Genomic DNA, 23,166 nt, shown 5'->3' on the forward strand with positions numbered 1-23,166 from the left:
ACAGTGTTGATTAACTATTAATGGCTCACCGTAGTTTTGGATCAAGTTGATATTTGTTTTTTTTTTTTTTTCTACATTTGGGCTTACATGACTTTATCAACAAATTGAATAGTAAATAAATAGCACAAAAATATTAAGCGGCACCTTAATAAGTTTTTAATGATCTCAATCACCACTATGGTCCACTTGATAACTGGATCTGCATCATTTTTAAGATAATGTCCTAAACAATTTGAAAAAAAAAAAAAAAAAATCCATGAACAACATGTATACATAATACATAGATCAAGGTGGGCCCATGGTAAGAGCTTTGTGGGGCCCACCATAATGTATGGGTTTTATCCATGCCATCTACTCATTTTTTTACATATAATTTTAGGTTTGGGTGTAAATATTAAGCAGGTTGAGTGACCAAGTGGATCACACCACCGTCGAAACCTTCCTAGGGGTGACTTTGATGTTTATTTGCCATCCAACCTATTCATAAGGTCCTATAAACCTATATGAAAGGAAAACATAAACATCAGGTTGATACCAAACATCCACCTCTCAGCATACGCTTTTAGTGGTGGAAGTTTAATCCCCACTGTGTGGTCCTATAAACCTATATGAAAGGAAAACATAAACATCAGGTTGATACCAAACATCCACCTCTCAGCAGACGCTTTTAGTGGTGGAAGTTTAATCCCCACTGTGTGGTCATATACATACATATATATCATTTTCTAGTTTATATTTTAAAATGATCTAAAAATAATAGATGGACAGTTTCGATAAAACTCAAACATAATGGTGCGCGCCACGAAGCCCTCTCTTTTGAGGCGTCATCGTGCAGGCACGCAGGATGCAATCCGCTTCCCTGTTGCGGAAGCAGAATGGATCAAGTTCAGATAATAAGCCATCCTACCAGAGCTCTTGTGGAGCGCATCATGATGTATCTTGTTATCCACGCCGTTCATCCATTTTCTCGTATCATTTTAAGATATGTTCCCAAAGATTAAGCAGATACAACACTCAAGTTAATCACACCAAAAATGACTCTTGCATTTAATGCTTTGTGCATTTCAAGCTCACTATTTAGTGTGGTCCATTTGAACGTTGGATCTGCTTCATTTTTTGTCTTGAACCTTAAAATGATATGATAAAATGAATGAATTGCATGAATAAATATATACATCATTATGTGGAGCCCTCTTCTAACAGCTTATTGTCCAACCTGGGCTTGGACGCAATCCGCTTTCCGTTTTACACCGCCACGAAGGGTGATATACAGAGAAAGAAATAGCATGTAGATGAAAGTTACATGCAACTGCATTTACATGAACATATCTAACGAGATGGCATGATATTGTGCAAGTAGCTATTTTTTTTTTTTTTTTTTTTTAAACACACGCGCACACACCACCACACACTCACGCCTTAGTGGGATTTCACCACCTATGGGTGCTCGAACCATTGACCAGGTGTTAAAACTCCTTAGACTCTACCACTGGAGCAAGAGCAAGGACCCATATTGTGCAAGTAGCTGCATGGTAATTTTTTTAAAAAAAAAAGCTCTGTGACCCTACTATGATACATGTGTTTAATCCACGCCGTCCATCCACAACGCAAGCTCATTTTAGAGCTTAAGTTTAAAAAAAATAATTTACAATATATATATATATATATATATATATATATATATATATATATATATATATATATATATATATATATATATATATATATAGGCAGATCCAACTCTCAGGTGTACCAAACCATAACAATGGAGATTGAATGATTAATGTTGAAAAGTTTTCAACAGCCACAGAAATTTTGGATCAAGTTGATATTTGTCTTTTCACTTCATTCAAGTCTGTGTAACCTTATTAATAAGCAAATAAACATTATATACAGTGGGCTGTAGAAAGTTTTTAATGGTGAACGTTCAATCAACAGTGTATTCCTTTGGTGTGGTCCACCTGTGATTATCTTATTTTCGGGGTGGTAGTCTAAATAAGCTCGTAAAATGGATGGACTGCATGGACAAAATACGTGCATCATGGTGGGCCCACAGAACTTCCACACCAGCTAGCTGGCTAGTGCTGGGGTCACTAGTTTTCGGGAGCAGATTAGGTGAGACCCGGATCTACTAAGGTGGGTGGGACCCTCATAGTAATGGATGTGCCTTAAATCCACACCGCCCAACCATTTTGAAAGCTTCTTTTTAGGGCATGGTCCCAAACACCTGGATGAAGAGGCTACACAAATATCATCTTAATCCAAAGTTTTTGAGGCCCACAAGAAGTTTCTAATGGTCAATCACCAGTGTTTCCTATGTTATGGTCTATCTGGAATTTGAAACTACATATTTTGAATCATGCCCTAAAATGAGCTTTCAATACAGATGAACAGCGTGGATGTATTCACATACATTACAGTACGTTCCACATCAGGGTCCCACCCACCTTGGTGGATCCGCGTCTCACTGAATCCCACATGGATAAGGAAATCTTCAAAAAACCAATAAAATTGGAACCCAGTTGATGGGATAACAAAGAAACAGTTGTCATGGCATTTCACAGTCAATAATCAATACTTACTCTACTTTTGCACTTTTGCTTAGTAAAGAGTCCATTCAGAATGTGGCCCACACTATTAATAAAACCGATCTCGTGAAAACATAGCTACTTGTGCAGTAAAGTGTACCTTTTGGACGGGACACATCACGTGGGTCTTACTTAGTGGTACCCGGAAAGGGGATTAGCTGGCGTACCACCCACCACCAACACGGCGGGTGTGTACGCATCGCAAGTTGATGCACGCTAGAGCTGTACATGAGCCGAACCGAGTCGAGCTTGGTCCATCTCAGCTCGGGTTGGTCTTTAAGCCTGTCAGTCAGGCTCAGCTCGGTTCAGATAGCAACTCAGGCTAGCTCAAGCCGAGCTTAAGTTCGATCTTTCAAGATGAGTGTTAATTTGATCCTACGGGACGTGTTTGAGTTTAGGTTTTAGGGTTTTTAATATATATAATATATATTTTATTTAAATATATAAATATTTATAAAATATTTATATTAAGTGAACCCAATCTGAGTCAAATTGATTCGAACTAAGTCAAGTTCGAGTCAAGTTCCGAGCTAAGTCAAGTCGAGCTTGGTCCAGCACAGACTCGGTCGAAATTTTTTCGAGTTAAAAAAATCAGCTTAACTTGGCTTGAACCCAATTTCAAGTTGAGCTTTTCTAAGTTGAGTCGAGTGATTTAACCGAGCTCACTCAGTTTGTGTACAACTCTAATGAGAGTTGAAGCTCCTCAAGCTCTGGGATGTACAAACGGTTCAAAGGAGATCAAAGTTACATGGCCCTACAATGATGTATTTATTACATTGACACCGATCATCCATTTGGCGAGATAATTTTAGAGCATGAGACCGAAAATGAGTTATATCCATAGCTCAAGTGGACCACGCCACAACTAACAGTGGGACAATGATTCTCACCGTTAAAACATTCATAGGGCCTACCATAATGTTTATTTTTCATCCAATCTATTGTAATGTCTTGAATTTTTACTATTTGGATTTTAAAATTTATCAAAATTTTTTCTTCATAATTAGTTTATATTGTCACTTACTAATCTTTAATACTCGATGCTAACTTATATGCGCGTGTTTTCAGTGAAGAACAGCACAAATTTGATTAGTTAATTGTTGGAAGCTAACGAATCTGCCCAATCACTTGAACTTCAAGTATAGCCTTATGATATATTTATCTATCTCTTCAAATTAAACTGACCTATCACTGACTAATCAAGAAAAGGTGTAACTAAATAAAGATCTACCTAATGCCAAAACAACTAGGGGTTGGACATTAATTAAGAACCAAACTAACTTAGTTACTCTTTTAGCTTAAGAACCAACGATTTAGGGTGCTTAAGTTTGAATTGTCATTTTTACTAATTGGATGTAAGGTACACTATAAACTTAGCTAATTCAAACCCTAATAATTGTGCATAATTGTGCATAAGAAATCTCACTATTCAATTTATTTCATAAATGTCTTGATTATTTGAATATGCTCTACATCGGTCGTTAGTGAGCCACTAAACTTGAGACTATAAAAAGACGTTCATCTTAGCGGGCTTGACGTCCATTGTGGGACGTTGAGCTAATATCGCCTTTCAAATTGCTCAACTTGGACTTGCAATTGCAGCGCATAAGCCATGTGAATATTTCTAAAATTAATCAAGAACATAAGATAATTGTTTACATTTGGTCTATATCAAAGTTGTGATGTTTAAACCATTAAATTGTAACTAAATTTAGAACACCAATCTAACTTAATACCATGCACATATCCCTATAGCCATGGCCGCGATCCACGATCGGTGACCGTCGAACTGACTTCTAATCATACCCGTAAATTTTCATATATAAACGGCGGGCTGATCGTATCCATACATCAATCATCCATAGGGCCAACTATACTAAGGCATATATTGACCCATGCACTCTCTAGTGGACCCCAATAGTTGGAAATAACCTCCAATAGGGTTATAATATCGAAACCTAATCTCTAGGTCCATTTGCACCACTTTTAGCACTATATAAGACCCTCATTTCGGCACCCCCTCTCTCCCTGCGAATTTGCCTTAGCCAAAGGAGAGAATGAGAGAGAAAGAGAGATAGAAAGAGAAAGAGGAAGAGAAGAAAAGTAAGAGTAGGGTGAGGAAGTTTTGGTGCTTTCTTTCATCGATTCCCTCTAATCAAAGCCTTATGATTGACCGTTTTCCTCTGCCGAATTTACCCTGTTCGCAATTGGGAGATCAGAAACAAACCCTACTTCACGACCAAAGTTTTTCTATAATGAATTGCATGAATCTCATATAGTTTTTGGTGTTTGTGATTTTTCCTAAAAACTCAAAGCCTAAGTGCGATTATATCACGTGAAACCCTCTACGGTGTGGACCGTTCTTCTAAGTTTCATTTTATCAACCATTAATAGTGTTGGATAATGATTTTTGCTTGATTGTAAGATGTCATGTACTATTTGTGTTTGATTTGCCAATTTATTATTATAATCCTAATATTACTTGTTGATAGTAGCCAACATGTTTGATGAAATACTTCAACAAGATGAAACTCCTATAGTTAGAACTCTTGTTTGTAAATTGATAAGTGATATTGATATATGTTGGATTGTATTGATATATATTGAATTGTGTTGATTCATACATATGTTCGGTTGATGCATCATATTGTGTTATTAAGTTGTTTCGCAATTATGTTTATGTATTTGATAATATAATTTGTAGTCGCGTTGATCGAGCCATGCAAAATGCTAAGTGGATGATCTACCTTGGGTTGGTTATCCCGAACTTATATGATCGATCGATTTTGAATACGGACGACCAAAAATATTTGAAGCTACACGGGATGCTTCGCACTTAATGTCAGTTTTGTTCAGGGTCTCACGTTATCTATCGGATCAGTCCAATTCATGGCTTGATCATTCTTATGTTTGGTACTTGTATAACATCTAAAGCAATATAGGATACTACTATTATCATTGAATTAAGTCCATTAATAAATATTAGTATGTTATAATCCCATAAAGACTCGTGAGTCAGGCATGGTAGTATGTGACATTGTCTATGAGTTGTCAGTATACGTCAGGGTGTCGTGCCTGCTAAATAGGCAAAACATTAAGTGACGAGCTTGACATGTTGGTAAAACATTGGGTGACGAGCCTCCCTGTAGTGACCACTGAGCACCGATGAATGTCGTGATCCTACCATGTTGTTAATGGTTTAGATGGTATGCGTTCTTTATATTTGGAGTGTGGGTGACGACATTCACCCTAATTGTAATTGTCCTTGAGTGACAAGGCTTAATATTAATCCAATTAAGTTGTATGGACTGTTGGGTGATGAACTCAAATTTGAATCAAGAGACATTAGTGAGGGGCTGGTACGTGCCACCATGAGTTATGTGAATTCGTTTAACGACTATTAATAGAATGTAAGTATCCTAGCTTCATCAACCTGTTGTTTGAATATGAAATAATAATTATTTGGCTAATCATGCATATTATTACATTATTAGGTTGTATCACAGGCCAACCATTACACATATGTTGACGTCCTTGCTAGCAATAACGTTTATATGGAAAGTTTACGACTATCATGTTCCCGGACATTCATCATACTAAACAATGTTGGGTTGTGTTGCATGCCAACCATTGCTTATATCATTACATTATCCATTCATTTAACTAATTAACTTATGAATTATTTATTTCGTAATGTTGTCATTGCCTATACTTAATTGTATTGATAACATAAAAATAAAACTGCTTAGTTAGTTATTCACTCTCACTTGGGACGGTGTTTTAAATTATCAACCAGACAATACTATTGATGCAGGTACTAATGAAATTGATGCATTAGATGAGACATAGTGGACCTTGTTAATGGTACCCCGTACTTCTAGTTGTCAGATGAGCAGGCTTGAATGGAGTGCCTCGCTTCTCTCATTTTTGTATATTTTGAGAATATGTATTTTAAAGTCACAAGGTGGATGGACTATATTAGTTGTTTGGTAGAATATATATTATAACTTTTATAGTCCCCATTTGGGCAGACATCACTTTTGAAATTGTACATTTTGAATATTAGCCATTTATTTCTACTTAGTTATCTCTGCTTAATTTTTAATGCCGCTAATTTAAAGCTACTCTGATTTGTTGATTATGAGTGAACATTAATAGGACTTGCAAGCACATGAGAACTCGCCCACGTGTATTTTTTTGTAGGTTCACACTCAAAAAATCGAGATCAGAGTCTCCTTACTCGAGTACTGATTTTTTGAGCATCATATAATGGTATCAGAGTAGAGTATTGAGATAATAAGGACCTTGGGAATGAGGATTATGCAAACCACAATAAGTGGACGTTGAGACACTTAAGATTAGGATTTTGGACCTAAAATAGGCTTCCCTAATTCAAGAGTATACAACAATATAAGGAAATTTATTAAATTGAAGATAGTTAACTCTAGAAACCAACACCCGCATTTTTCACGTGTTGAAATTTAAAACTTAGAGACTGATCTCTAGAATTAAATTCTTTATTGTTGGATTATTTTGAACTTAAACCTAAAATTAACTTACTCTAAATTTGAACCCCCCCTATTGTGGATGTTGTTGAACTTAGACTTAGAAGCAATGGACGCTAGAATCAAAGCTTCCAAATTTCCTTCAATATTTTCAAACTTAAATCTAGGAATTTGAACCCTAGGACCTTATGTACGAATAAATTCATCGTCAAACGAATCATGGGTAGAGTAGTATGCTAGGAGAGGAGTATTAGCATAGGGGATCAAGGACCGAGTTGAATGAGTCATCCAAACACGATGGAAACCCGACCCTTTAAAGAAAATAATGTTTTTCACAAAAGCTTGGATAAGGGTTCACAGTGCCACCGTTTACAGATAGTCGTTCCTGACTTGTAAAATTAGGAAGCTAATGTAAAACTAGGAAGAGGATTAGCTGTTGTACCGCACACCAGTGACCTCGCTGATGTATCATGTGGCACATGTAAAAGAGTTCGGTAGTCCTCGAGCCTACTGACAATACCAGCTATGGAAAGAATATCAAAATTTTGTAGGCCCCATCATGATTTATTTATTATATCTATACCATCCATTCATTTGGCAAAATCATTTTAAGGCATGTGCCCAAAATTAAGTCATATCTAAAGTTCAAGTGGACCACATCACAAATAATAGTGAGGATAGTGACTCCTACCATTAAATTGTTCATAAAGCCCACTATAATGTTTTTTCTCCCTCCGATCTGTTCATAAGTCACACAAACAAACATGAAGAGAAAAAACAAATATCCTATTTGATCCAAAACTTCTATGACCCCGGGAAGGCTTCATTGGTAGACGTCCAATCTCCTACTGCACTCTGCAATGTGGTCCACTTGATAGTTGGACATGTCTTATTTTTTTTTGGCTTACACCTTATAATGATATCGCAAAATGAACCAATAGTTTAAATATAACACGTATCTCATGGTGGGCCCACATAATTTGGTGACGTCAACACACCAGCCACGTCGATGGTGTGTGGTACACCTCCCAATCCGCTTTTGTAAAACTATTTTCATTACAGTACGGTCGATTTGGAAGGGAAACGGATTGGCTACTCTCCCTGACACCAGCCGTACCACCTCCCAATCTGCTTTTGTAAAACTATTTTCATTACGGTACGGTCGATTTGGAAGGGAAACAGATTGGCTACTCTCCCTGACACCAGCCCCATGGCTGGTGGTCGATGCTCTGTGGGCCTCTCATGTGTTTCATTCCGTTCATCCATTTTTAAAGATCACTTTAGGCTTTATCCTGAAAATAAGAGGGACATAAATCTTAGGTGGACCACACCACAGGAAAACAATAGTGATTGGATATCCATCATTTAAATCCTCCTAAGGCCCACTATACTGTTTATCAAACATCCAATATGTTGATTAGGTTATAAATACCCAGATGAAAGGAAAAAACAAATATCAGCTTCATCCAATACTTTTATGGCTCACAAAAAGTTTTCAATGGTCCATGTTCCTTCAACACTGTTTCTTGTAATGTGGTCCAATTGAGATTTGGATATATCTCATTTTTTGTGTAATACCGTAAAATGATCTATAAAAATAGATGGACAGCATGGATGCAACACAAGCATCATAGTGGGGCCCATCGAGCACTGAACCCCAGCCATTGGGTGGTTGCAGGGGGAGTAGCCAGTCCCATTTTGGAAAGGGATTGGCTACTCCCCCGACACCAGCCCCATGGCTAGTGGTTGGTGCTCTGTGACCCTTCTATGATATTTGTGTTTCATTCATTCCGTCCATCCATTTTTAAAGATCGTTTTAAGGTTTTATCCTGAAAATACTAAGGATATAAAAAGCGGATTGCGTGTTGTGTAGAGATAGGCATCAGGTCGAGTCGAACCGAGTTAGGGCTGACCCGACTTGATCGGGTTTTAAAGAAGCCTGACCCGAGCTCGACCTGACTTGTACCGAGTCCACCGTGTCTGACTCGAATATGCTAAAACCGTTGTTGGGGAGGATTCTTCCGGTCCATTTATCTCTCCGTGGGTGTAGGCACGGGAGCATATTCCTTTCATTTCCACATGGGCGTTATTTGATACTCTGGTAGTGTACGACGGTAGATACACCGGCGCCCAGAAATGGTATACGTTTCATGCATTCACTTAAAATAAACTGTCTAATTTGTGTAATACATTTTCGTGAAGCTACAACAGAAAAATCAGATTTTTTGGAAAATCCTGACCATTGATTCGTGGACATTGACAATTGGATTCTTTCAATTTTTAACCTTCCAATCAATGTCCAACGTAATCTTAATTTTCTGTTGATGAATTTGGACCCTAATTTGGACAGTTTAATTTGAATTATTTATATACAACGGATCCAATTTTTAAGTAATTTTTAAGTGCCTGAGTGTCATCGATCACACACTCCCGAGTATCAAAGCTTTTCTTTATCCTCTGAATATTCTCGGTACTTGCTTGTCACGGTAATGCTTGGATGTGGGGCACAAGCGCGAGCTGTCATCAAATCAAAGCCGTCCATTGCCGCATTCCACGGATCTCGACCGTTCGTTTTGTCTGCCAATAACGCATAGGGTTGGAATTTGAAAATTCGAATCTTACATTGTCGTCTGCTTGTAGTTGAACAGGGTGACCATAGGTTTACAAGCCCACACGGGCCCTTCCCAAGCACCTCTACACGCAGCCACACGTGCAAAGATGGCATGTGTGTAGAGAAATCCAACTCGATAATCATGTGGGATCGGCATTCCAGATGATTTAATAGAAAACTTTAGTATTTTAAAACATCAGGCAGGACATAAATTTCTGAAATGATGAACGGTGCGAAACAATTGGATATTTTCTTTTAACCATTTATTAGTTTCCACTTGTTTTTTTGTTTTTACTGATAAGTAGACAGACTGAATTTCGGACCAGGTCATCTGAACCGTGTATTCCACCTGATAAACAGTTCAGATTTCTAAAACCTATGGCGTGTTTCTGCATCTAGAGATTGGTGCGGAGATGTGCACGTTTAACATTACAAATATATTTGCTCGTGTGATATGCTTGTATTGCTTCGCGGTAAAGGTACCATATTAGGACACGTGTAATGTATCCATGACATTAATCAGTTAGAAGTCCATGACATATATCTTCTGGCCAATACTCAGGCAGTTAAACGCACTATATGTGGAATACACATTGTCAGTGTATCCTTTTATGTGTTTAATTCTTTTGTATATGTGTGGCCCACCTAATAGACGGTCGCTCCTGAAATTTGAAACATGAATTATATAAAGTTGGATCCACATGATTAGAGATTTGGATGTCTTTTAACTTCCCTAAGTATCCATGTGTGATTGGCGATTGCCTAATGAGTGTACTCACTCGACTTCACTGAGAGTTTCTTACCGATCCCCTGGTGCGAGTAGAGATTAGGTGTTATCCGGGTGACACCTTAGTGGGTGTTATCCTTACGTGTGGGGTGCACCTTGATTATTTATTTGTATATCAACACCGTCCATTCATTTTTCAGATCATTTTATGACGTTATTTCAAAACTTAAGATGATCTAAACCTATGGTGGATCATAACATTGGAAAAAGTGGTGAATGATAATTAAAAATCTTTTGGAGGCTATAAATGTTTTGGATCAATATGATCTTTGTATTTTTCCTTCATCCTTGTCTTATTGAACTTATAAACGGGTTGAATGGAAAATAAACATTACAGATCGTCTTAAAGTGGGCCATAGGAAGTTTTTAATGGTGGGGATTCAATCAACACGGTTTCCTGTGATGTGGTCCACATAAGAGATGGATCTACTTAATTTTTTGTGGTAGTTCCTAAAATGGGCTGAAAAAACGGATGGACCACTATAGTATTACTCGGGTAACACCTTATCCGATCCTAGCGCGCACTACACAACAACATCAACCCTAGTAGTACGAAGCGGATTGGCTGCTGTACCACACACCGCCGACATAGGTAGTGTGTTGACGTCACCTAGTTCTATGGGTCCCACCATGAGGTATGCGTTATATCCAAACCGTCCGTACATTTTTGAGAGTTCATTTTTAGAGTTGAGCCGAAAAATAAGAGATATCGAAAGATCAAGTGGACCACACTGCAAAAGCAGCGGGGGTTTGAACATCTATCATTGAAACCTTTATGAGGTCAGGGAAGTTTTGGATCAATATGATTCTAGTTTTTCATCTTCATCCAGGTATGTGTGACCTTATGAGCAGATAGGATGTAAAATAAATGTTATGGTGGGCCCTGCAAATGTTTTAATGGTGAGAATCATTTTCCCTACTACTATTTGTAGTGTGGTTAGAGGTGGGAAAGATGGACCCGATCCGACCAATCTAACCTGATCCGCCCCGATCCGAACGGAACCGATAGCCTAGATCGGTCAGGTTCGGGTAGGACCGGGCAGATCCGAACGATAATCGGATCGGATTCGGGTAAACATCAAATCCGACCGAACCGAACTGAAATCCGATACGTTTGGATCCGACCCAATTCAATCCGGACTGGACTAGGTGTAAATTACAAGTTTTCCCCTCTCCTGTACATACCTTATAATGAACTAGAAAAACGGTTAGACGACATGGATATAGAACAGATACATCTAGGTGGGCCCCACGGTCAGGCCTCGCCCACAAAGTTGTTTCTCCTTCCTCACCTAATCTGCGTTCATTTACGTTGAATAGTATGAGGTGCAACCAGCGAGTCCCTAGCTTCGAACGGGCAATTCTGTGGGTGAGCCCATCGTGATGTATTTGTACATCCAAACCGTCCATCCCTTTTCTCAGATTATTTTAAGGCATGAACACAAAAATGAGGCATATCCAACGCTCAAGTGTACCACACAAAATAATAATCTTAATCTTGGTTGCATTAAAATGCACAAAGCATTAAATGTCAGTTGAATTAAATGCAAGAGTCATCTTTGGTGTGGTCCATTTGATCATTGGATCTGCCTCATTTTTTATTTTGATGCCTTAAAATAATATGAGAAAAGTGTTAGAGGGTTTGGATGTACAGATACATCATGGTGGGCCCGCCCACAAAATTGCCCATTCGGAGCTAGGGACGGGCGGGGGTAGTACTCAATCCACGTCCCTAAGCCTACAACTGTAGGCACGTGTCATGCGAAGACGAGCACTGACGCTCCTCGAGCTCCGAGTTGTACGAACGGTTCAAAGGAGATCAAAGTTATATGGGCCCCACAGTGATGTATTTATTATATCTACACCGTTCATATAGTTTTAGAGATAATTATAGAGTATTATCCAAAAAATAAATCATATCCAAAGATCATGTGGACCACACCACAAATAGCAGCTGAGAATGCTTTGTCAAGTGTGGTCCACGTAATAGTCAGATCTACCTTATTTTTCGTCTCAAGCCTTAAAACGAGATTGCCAAATGGATTGATGGTTTGGATATAACGAATATCCCACTAAACGTACAGAACATGCTAATGTGAAATCTTGCATTTCACGTTACAGCTGTTGTGATTGTGACGTTCACAGCTATAACGCCTCAAGCTACGAGTTGTACAAATGGCTCAAATGATATCAATGTTACATTGCCCCACAATGATGTATTTTTTATATCCATACCATTTATCCATTTTTCGTGATCATCCTAGATCATTCGGAAAAAAAATGAATCATATCTAAAGCTCAAATGGACCACACTGAAAATAATAACGAGGATAATGATTTTCACCATTAAAAACAGTTGATCCTAGTCGTACCCAATCCGATCTGACCCGGTTTCCCTGGCTAAGTCGGACTTGATTCGGGTTAGGCCAACAGGGTGTCAGATCGGATCGTATGTCCCGGACCCGGCCTCTGATCGGATTGGGTTCGGGTCAGTGCATCTAGATTTTGGACCAGATCGGGTTATGCGCAATCCAATCCGACTCGGTCCGATGCCCACCCCTAAGTGTGGTCCACTTGAGATTTGGACAAGACTTATTTTTTGCTCATGCTCTAAAATGATCTCACCAAATGGATGAACAGTGTATTGGCTCATGCTCTAAAATGATCTCGCCAAATGGATGAATAGTGTAGATATAATAAGTACATCATTGTGGGCCCATGTAAATTTGATATCCTTTAAACCGCTAGTACAACCTAGAGATAGAAGAGAGTCAATGAGCCAGCTCTTGTCTATGACATGTACACACCAGCCAAGTCGGTGGTGTGTGGTTAGTTGGACATTTCATTTTCTCACATCTAGCTAGAGTGGAGCACGAACCAACTCGACCCAACTAACTCAACTTGTCTGACTCATTCGAACCCGACTCGACCTAAAACTCAATTCATTAGACTCAACCCGGTCTAAAATCCAACTCGACTCAGGTATGGTTTATTTATATATATAACCTAATTTCTAATCCACTCTACCTTATCCCGCCGCACGCCCTGATCCGAAATTTTTTTTTAAAAAAATAATGTTAAGAGGATGGACCACACAGGAAATGGTGAAGATGGAAGGAAGCGGGTTGCAGACTAAGTAAACTCTATGAGATCCACCTAATTTATGTATTTTATTCCCTCCGTCCAGCGTGATGATTCAATCTGAATTGGTGCCAACTCGATCGGACTTGGTATTTCTAACCAGGTCAGACTCAGTTCGGATCAGCCCAGCCTAGACCCGGACTCGGATTGAGTCAAGGATGCTGGACTCAGTACCGAGTTGGATAGAGTTCAGGTCAGGCATTTTTCAAAACCAGATCGAGTTCAGGTTGGACCTAACTTGGTCCGACTCGACTCGATGCCCGCCTCTACATCTAGCTATAGATTTAAATAGAAAACTCCCTGTTAATGTTAGTAAATTCTTCCACAGGAAACTAATTTCACCTCGGTATGGTAAAGGGGCTACGTCTTGAGTAGGATCCACTGTAGTGTTAATGTAAAATCAACCCCGACCATTGGGTTTGTCACCAATCTTAGATCAAGGTCTTAAAATTTATCCTCATCTATAGTTCAGGTGGACCACAGGATTAAGAATGGTGTACATGAAAAGGTACATCCTCTAAATTGTTTACATTAGTGTGGCCCACGTGAATAACGTATGGACTTGATTTTTGGGACCCAGGCTTATTTTTGGTGTGACATTTAATGGTTGAAATGGATTTCACCGTTTCATTTTGATAGGCCTTGTAAAAATCAAGGGTGGATGTCTCTTTCCTAATTGTTCTAGTTGGTGTGGCCCATCTGAATCAGAGGTTATCTGTATGTTTTTTTCCTTTGAGCCTATCATTGGATTACACACCTAATGGTCAAAGTGGATCTTACATATATGTTAGAGTAGGCCTACAAAATATCAGGGGTGGGAGTCCGTGTGATATCTGTTCCCAAAACGCTATTAGTTAGCCAAATTTTGTGTTTCATCCACACTGTCCATCTAATTTTTCAGATAATTTCATGGCAAAAATCTAAAAATGAGATGGATCCAATCTCAAGTGGACTACATCACAAGAAATAATGTTGATTGAATGCCCACCATTAAAAATGTATTGGGGGCTAGAAAAGTTGTGGATGAAGCTGATCTTTGTTTTCTCCTTTCATCCAGGGTAAGTATGACCTAATCAATAGGTTGGATATCAAATAAACATTACATTGGTGCCCAGGAGGTGAATAAATCCCTAAAATGATACGGGAAAGGGATGAACTGCGTGGATAAAATACAAACATCAGCTGTTTGAAGTGTAAAAAGGGATGACTTTCATGAAAAACAAATTTGAAATCGTTTAAAACAGTCTACCCAGTGTAAAAAGGAAGAAGTAACCATTTCTTATAGCCAAAAGGTGGAATAGAAGGATTCGGCCGGCCGAAACATTATAATGGTCGAAATTCAATAGTCGATCAATTAAACACCCATATCTGACCGACTAATTGGCTCAATAGTCGGTATCCACTGGCCATTCGATGCAATGGTTATAATCAGTTGACATATTGGCATAACATTTGAAGCCTGTCCGCCAATTAGCGGGACAACCACTTTTGATTGGCCGAACAATGCAACTTTAACTCATGGTTGTACATGTGAAGTGCAAAGTGCACTACTAGTGCTTCTACAACCATACTGCATCACAACCCATGTTCGTGTTGCGCTAGCATGCCAGTGTTTACTGGGTCCAGGCATTCTCCTCTCCCAATGCTTCAAGTAATAATATGTAATGCCTTGAATTTCAAGGGTTGAGCAAGGCTGACTCCCGAGATTCCGAAAATCACTTATGTCTTGTGAAAGATAATTTTCAAAAATTTTCCATATTGTTTGATTAAGCATGCATGAGATTATACTAAACAACACATCATACTCCAGATTTAATGAAGTTAAGCAAGTACAAAATTCTAAAACATGTATGTATAAGTATGCAGATGTTTCACAAGGTTTCTTCCAGAGTATGAGTACGTAAACGAGTTCAATATATATATGTATCATTTCAAAATGAACAAAATGGGGAAATGTAAATGTGCCCAACTAAACCTAGATGCCTGGTAATCCCTGCGTAACGGTACGTGGCCTACATCGGCCCACCCGAGAGTTGGAAGTAGGAGAATTCCTCCTCCTCATCTAAGAAGTCCTGCTCCAAAGCATAGACGTCGTCTGTACTTGCATCTAAATCAGAGTCTGGTTGGTGTTTTAAAATACCATCTCAGAATGGGAGTGAATGATCAACTCAATAGTTCTATAAGACAAAAGTTACACATGTTATCAAGTCAATCAAAGCAGTAATGATAAGACAATCATAACAATCACTTCCTAACTATTCTTTTTAATGCAGGAATGGAGTATAAGTAATGATGCATGCCCTCACCCATCAATGCTCCCTCAACACACGACTCCGACCGCCTATTTCGCATATGACAACACTTCTTCAACTGTGCAACTCTAACGCCTTTTTAGCACATCCTAACTAATATAATGTGATGCATGGTCGTGTTAGCCAAGTGATTAATTATGCTCATTCATACAGTAAGTTTGGGAAGCTAGGGTACTTCCCTTTTTAATATTGACCCAAATCGAACATTTGGCATCGGACAACCGCAGTAGTCATCTTCCTGTGTTTTGGATCCATGTAGGTTTATCACTCCTAGGTAAACATATACGATAGGCAAGTTGTAAGAAGTGGTGCTCGCGGTCACTACGAGGAGGCTCGTCATCCCAGCGTAGGCCGATAGTATGAACATGGTGTCTCATACCACCATGTCCGGCTCACGAGTCTTAAGGATTGTGGTACCAAAGATAAGTCTTTGCATTGGTAAGGAGTACCTTAAATTCAAACAGTTGCGTCTATACATGGTAAACACACAATAGATCAACTGGTTCATTAGGCAAGCTCGATTGGTACAGGCGCACGTTGACTTAATCGACATGGAGCGCATAAGTGCCCCTCATGGCTTAGCCACTGTTGGCAGTCGTCGTATGACTCGTATTCATCAAGTTTACCCAAGGTGGCAAGACTAATTCGGCCACCCAAACATGGACGTTTACCGATTACCTGGACTACGTTTGTAGCCCCAGTCCTATGCAAATGCTGCTAACAACCACGTAATATATCTATCCCAGTATTCAACAAACAATCCAAGTGGATTTCTCACTTGGGCATTTCTTCAAACACATATACCATATTAATAACCACATGCATTTTATCAATTGATTACATAGAGGAAAATATACATATGCAGAAGACAATAAAGAATCCTACCTTAATACTCGTAGTAAATACAAATCATCAACAATTTCTCATCTAGACAATTTATCAAACACATAGACTACATTAGTTACAACACATGTTTTATAAATTCTTTAAACAGAGAACTCCATATGTATATAACAATGATGAATCCTAGATTAGTAATCATGGCAAGCACTAATCATTTTCAATTTCTCATTTAGTCATTTCAACAAACATATAGGTTGCATCGTTTATTTATCACAGTTCATAGGTGTATCTCATACAGAAATCAAAGTATTTAAGACAATACGGTAGCAATCAAGACAAGCATAAATCATTAGCAGTGATGAAAACATTGATAAATCACAACTTAAGTGTTTATAGTCAGCACCTTTCGTTAGTATGCTCGACTTAGACTCGATTCAAATTCTACGTTTCCAAAAATGGAACGTCTGGCACCTAAATGATGAAACTAGTTAGCTAGGTTGATAAAAAACTATCTGAGAGCCCTACATCAATATTAGGGTTGGTATTTCTTACCCAAAATTGTAGCCGAAAGAGGTTTGGTAGCGCAAAGGGGGGGTGATTAAGCGCGTGGATTCGTGCGAAGAGATTTCCTGCAGCAATCTACTAAATTTTCCCTTTTCCTTTTCTCTTCTCTCCTCCCCTAGGGTTTGCAAAATTCGTATATAAGAGGGAGAGGGTGAAATGAGAGCTATTTGTAGCCCCAGATGTGGTGTAAATGGCCCCAGGGCCACTTTATACTATGTTTCTACCCTGTGGGCGGCCGTTTCTGATGAACAGGGTTAATAGGGAGGTCCACGACTCATTTATGTCATAGGGTACACTCCCTAACAATGGATCCATGTTAGGACACGATTTCGGTGTGATCGGATAAGCTGATCGACTGTGGAGAACCCGTGTCCGATTGGAGCCACAGTTATATGGATAGGTGCAGGGAAATTTCCTTTCCTCGTAGGTGAAGTTTGGTCACAAACTAACGGTCTGAATTCTTCAACTTTACGTGAGAGCAAACGGCCCAATTCACTTAAGTTTCAGTTCATTTTCTAAGGATATTCACATTTCTCACACTCTTAACTCATGGCTTAAGTTGGGTGTTTCTGGACACAATTTGGGCTTGGTTTTCGAGTTAGTTGTCAAGCCCAACAGGACGAACATCATCCTATAGTTTCGCGGTCATCGGACCCCCGACGTGCGGTCTAGGTTCGTTACAGAGTTTCAATGTACTCCCGAGAGCAACAGGCCCTTAGGATTTCTCCTAGGTCTTCAGGTGGTAATGAGCCAGTGGTACTCTTGATTCTAAGCCTTCCCATTTGTAAAAATGGTGGCCCAAGCTTAATCCATAGATTACTTAGCATTTAACTAAATCCCGTCTAAATTATACAACCAGGTGTGGTCCTTGGGTTGTTCCGCTTGAGGTTATACTCAGGTCTTTGTACAGATTTTTCCGGGATGTTACATAATACTACAAGAGACATCATATATAAATGCTTCAAGTTCCTTTTTTCTACATAACATGGGATTAAATATTTGCAAGAGTTTTATTTTTCAAATCCAATGTAGAGGAAATTTTAAAAAAATTAAATCTTTTGAAAATTTAAAACATATTTAAATAAAGTTATAAAAATATGATTGTGAAAATGACTTTATAAAATTTCTATTATATATAATTTAACTAACCCATGAGATAAAATCTCAACATGGTGCCCTGTAAAGAAAAGTTCAAGATTCGTGAAGAGCTACTGGAACATAATCAACAGTTTATATCATGTGATCAAAGGCTAATAGATAATGTAAGTATACCCACTTTGAATTCCCATGTGGATGCTTTTCCACCATAAAAAAACAAACATTTAATAGGGGAGAAATGCTAGCTACATCCAAGGCGTCCAATTTTTGGCACCCACATCCACATGTGTTAACATGGCACACATGTAAATGACCCAATTCTCTCATTATATGGGCTCCAAAACATGAATGCACCGTATCAAATATTAGGTTAGTAGGCTAATATGTTGGGAATAATCCTATTAAATGAGTTTGGATTCATTTTTATGCAATGAGTGGTTTAGTGGGTCTAGATTATTTATTTATTTATTATTTTTTAATTTTTTTTACCTTTCATGAAATTGGTTTGGGACCCAGTTAAAACTAAATCAGGTCAAGACCCGATTTAAATTTGGGTCTACACGAGTTGTGGGTAATGTCTCCCAATCTGAACATGTTAAACGTTAACTCGGGATTGGTTATTATAATTGTTGATGCAATTTTCCGGTAGACCCTTTACAGCAGACCTTTCTGGACCTGCACAGGTGTAAAAGAGGGACAAAGGAGGCCCTAGCTAATACAGGGGACTCTCCGATGCCTAAGTTTGGATCAAGGTCTTTCGAATAGGGTAGGGTCTCCAGAAAAGAGATACTGGTCGTATATTAGGGTTTTTCAATGAACGTACCTTGGACGGTGGGAAATGCCTCTATAGTAATAGGAGAGACAGTACTATTTCAGGAGGATTCTCTCCTAATATCTTGGATGTAATTCGGGATTTCCATGAGATGATCGGTTTCTAAGATCGTTGGGATCCGATATTATCCTTTGATCTTAGGAGAGATCTTTTAGGACGTTAGGGGATTCCTTGAATCTTTAGGTCGGTCTTAGGTCGGAACCCAACGTGGGTCTTGACCTGATCGACGAATCAGACTTTATTATCTCTGTAAGCCAGTTGGGAGCATTATCGACCTTTGATCGTGCTTTGGCCTTATGAGAATCGTTTGGTAGCTGATCTATACTTGATCTATGATCAATCTATGGCCGATCTATGGTCGATCCGTAATCGACTTATGGTTGATATATGGTCGATCCGTAATCGACCTATGGCTTACCTATGAGTTAGGTCGGTAACATGTAGCCACTTGAGAGGGCTCGTAGGTGGGCTCTTTTAGTGTCCTTAAAGTTGCATCATCCTCCTTAGAGGTTACTTTGTCTCTGGACGTGGAGGCCTCATTAGGCTCGGTGCTTAATGGGCCCGAGCTGGTTCTGTAGAGTTGGTCCATTCCATAAGCCGGTCCATGGACTTGTATATTTTTCCCCAACAATAATTATTCTAGGAATAGAGACACTGTGGGTATTCAATGGATACTTAGACCCAATTAGATTTGTTCTTGTTTTTAAGCATGAGACTCGACTAGGATGACCCAAACCCGGTTAGTCCCAATCTATTTCTGTCAGCAGTCACGACCGGAAGGACGTGGATTTCGTGTGAAATGCTCTTGCAAGAAGTTTGTGTGCTGGAAACTTAGGTGGAGCCCACAGTGATATTTGTAAGAAATTCACGCTGTCCACCCATTTTGTGAGATCATTTTAGGACATGGGGCCAAATAAGCTGGATCCAATACTCAAGTGAGCCGAAAGCGTGAGGATTAGAGGTGGGCACGGGATGACCCGATTCAGCTAACTCGACTCGTCTGACTCAGTCCAATCTAACTTGAACCAAACTGAACCGAATGGGTGAGTCATTCCGAACGAGTAAGCTTCGCCCAATCTGAACTCAAACTGAGTCGAGTTCGAGTTACCCAATAACTCGATCTGACTTGACCTGAAACTCGATCTGGTTAGACTCGACTCGATCCGAAACTCGACTTGACCCAACTCTTTAACCTACCTCGACCCGATCCCATCCTCTCTCTCTCTCTCTCTCTCTCTCTCTCCCTCCCTCCCTCCCTCCCTCATCCTCCTCTTCCAAGCCCAGCAACCACCCACCACCATCACCCTCCTCCTCCTCCTCTTCCTCTTCCAAGCCCAACGAACACCCACCACCATCACTCTCCTCCTCCTCCTCTCTCTCCTCTTCACTCCCTCCCTCATCCTCCTCTTCCTCTTCCAAGCCTAGCAACCACCCACCACCATCACCCTCCTCCTCCTCCTCCTCCTCCTCCTCCTCCTTCTCCTCTCTCTCTCCCCTCTCCCCTCTCCACTCTATCCCTCCCTCATCTCTCAATCCGACTCGGTGCCAACTTGACTTAACTCAGTACTTCTAACTGGATTAGACTCGGTCTGAATCAGTCCAGGCCAGACCGAACTCGGATTGAGTCAGGCATGCCGGACTTGGTATTGAGTCGGATCGAGTTCATGTCAGGCCTATTTCAAAACTGGATCGAGTCAAGTCAGCCCTAACTTGGTCCGACTCGACTCGTTGTCCCAACTCTAGTGAGGATCGAACTTACACAGTTGAAATATTCATGAGGTTATAGAAGTTTTGAATCAAGTTAATATTTGTGTTTTTAGTTCATCTAAGTAGGAATGACGTTATGAAATATCTGTGTTTTCAGTTCATCTCAGTAGGAATGACGTTATAAACTGTATGGATGGCAGGTAAACATTACTTTTGACCCATGGGAGATTTCAAAGGTAAGAATTTTCCTACCCACCTTTTCCTTTAGTGCGGCCTACTTGAGCCTTGTATACAACTCATTTTTTATTTCAACTCCTGAAATGAGCTCAAAAACCTGATGGACAAGACAGATTTCCCACTAACACTATAGTGGGCCCCACCTAGATTTACAAAGCAGGAACTACCTCCGGAAGGCTTTAACAGAAAATCTGCGTGACGACGGGAACTATGTGTATCGATGGAAGCGGATTTCCTGCGATGGGAAGATAGGTGGGCCACCATAATGTTTATAGTAAATCTACCCCATCCATCCATTTTTACCACTCATTTTATAACATGAAAACAAAATTGAGGTAAATCTAATAATAAAGGAGGGAGAAATTTACCATTGTAGACAATACCTTTTATCCAGCGGTTTTTATGAAGGAGTACAAACTTAAGTTACCAACTTAGACAAGCACGTGCGGACAGTGAATTTGAGGACGAAAATACCCATACTTTTTAAGTAAGCTGGTCTATGCCTACAGATTTGGCGGCCCTGTATGGCTATAGATTATAACCGTAGCCATAGGTACCGTAGTCGATCTAGCAGCCAACCTCGATAGTGGGACAGGACATTGAATCGGGCACGACCGGGTCAGTGGGACTGTGACTCAAGGTCGACCGAGTGGACCCGGTCGACTGCGTCAATGCTCACATGATCCTTTCTGGCATTTCCTAAAGGATTGTCATTGCTCACATCTTCGGTTAATCTTGAATTCAGGTATATGGACTATGTATTTGGGAATGAGACTGAAGCAAGGACCTTCTCTGAAGTTCATGGTTGGGAGGTAATGGTCCATTAATGTTGAACTCATGCATTTTTCTTACCTCAAAATGATGATTTATGCTAATTGATGGTTCTGTTAATGTTTAGACTGAGAATGTTGAGGAGATTGCGTTGAAGATCTCGCCCAATAGCATCTGGAACCCACAAGAGGATTACCGTCATCACACAAGGAGCTGATTCAGTTGTTGTTGCTGAGGATGGAAAGGTTATGATCTTTGAATTTTTCATCTAAATCTAATCTGTTTAGAGTGTCAAAGTCTATTTTTGATGTCGAATTGTGGCAACAGGTGAAGTTGTTCCCAATGATCCCGTTACCCAAGGAGAAGCTTGTCGATACTAATGGAGCAGGTACGTGCTCGAACTTCCCTGAATGAGCAAGCATTTACAGTATTGATCTAATCTCTTGCTTTTAAACTGGTGCCTGTTGGAAATGACTACTATAGCCTTATCATCTTATTTGATTAATTAATGCATAAGAAGGAAATCTCGTCTCATTTCTCATGAGCATGATGAGGCAACCTACAAATTGAGCGAGGCAACCTAGAAACTGAGTGAGGGAAGCTAGAAATTAAGTGAGGGAACCTAGGAATTGAGCGAGGCAACCTAGGAATTCAGCGAGGTAACCTAGAAATTGAACGAGGGAACCTAGAAATTGAGCAAGGGAACCTATGAATTGAACGAGGCAACATAGGAATTGAGCGAGGGAAGCTAAAAATTCAGTGAGGCAAGCTAAAAATTGAGCGAGAGAACCTAAGAATTGAGCGAGGGAACCTAGGAATTAAGTGAGGGAAGTTAGGAATTGAGCAAGGGAACATAGGATTTGAGTAAGGCAACCTACAAATTAAGCAAGGCAACCTAGGAATTGAGCGAGTGAACTTAGGAATTGAGTGAGGGAACTTAGAAATTCAGCGAGGCAACCTAGAAATTGAGTGAGGGAAGTTAGAAATTGAGCGAGGGGACCTAGAAATTCAAGGAGGCAAATTATAAATTGAACAAGGCAACCTAGGAATTGAGCGAGGGAAGCTAGAAATTGAGCGAGGCAATGTAGAAATTGAGTGAGGGAAGCTAGAAATTAAGCGAGAGAAACTAGAAATTCAGCAAGGCAACCTAGAAATTGAGTGAGGGAACAT

At 39.6% G+C, this 23,166-nt stretch overlaps 1 long non-coding RNA gene across 1 annotated transcript; it reads left to right on the top strand.

The window, feature by feature from the left end:
• The first annotated feature begins 21,970 nt into the window (after positions 1-21,970).
• On the top strand, positions 21,971-22,405 carry LOC131251985 (uncharacterized). The gene is made up of 3 exons (XR_009174086.1): positions 21,971-22,037; positions 22,124-22,241; positions 22,324-22,405. It is a non-coding gene; the product is annotated as an uncharacterized LOC131251985 (long non-coding RNA).
• The last annotated feature ends 761 nt before the right edge of the window (positions 22,406-23,166 follow it).

This window comes from Magnolia sinica, chromosome 7, assembly GCF_029962835.1.
Source record: "Magnolia sinica isolate HGM2019 chromosome 7, MsV1, whole genome shotgun sequence".
Classification (NCBI taxonomy): domain Eukaryota; kingdom Viridiplantae; phylum Streptophyta; class Magnoliopsida; order Magnoliales; family Magnoliaceae; genus Magnolia; species Magnolia sinica.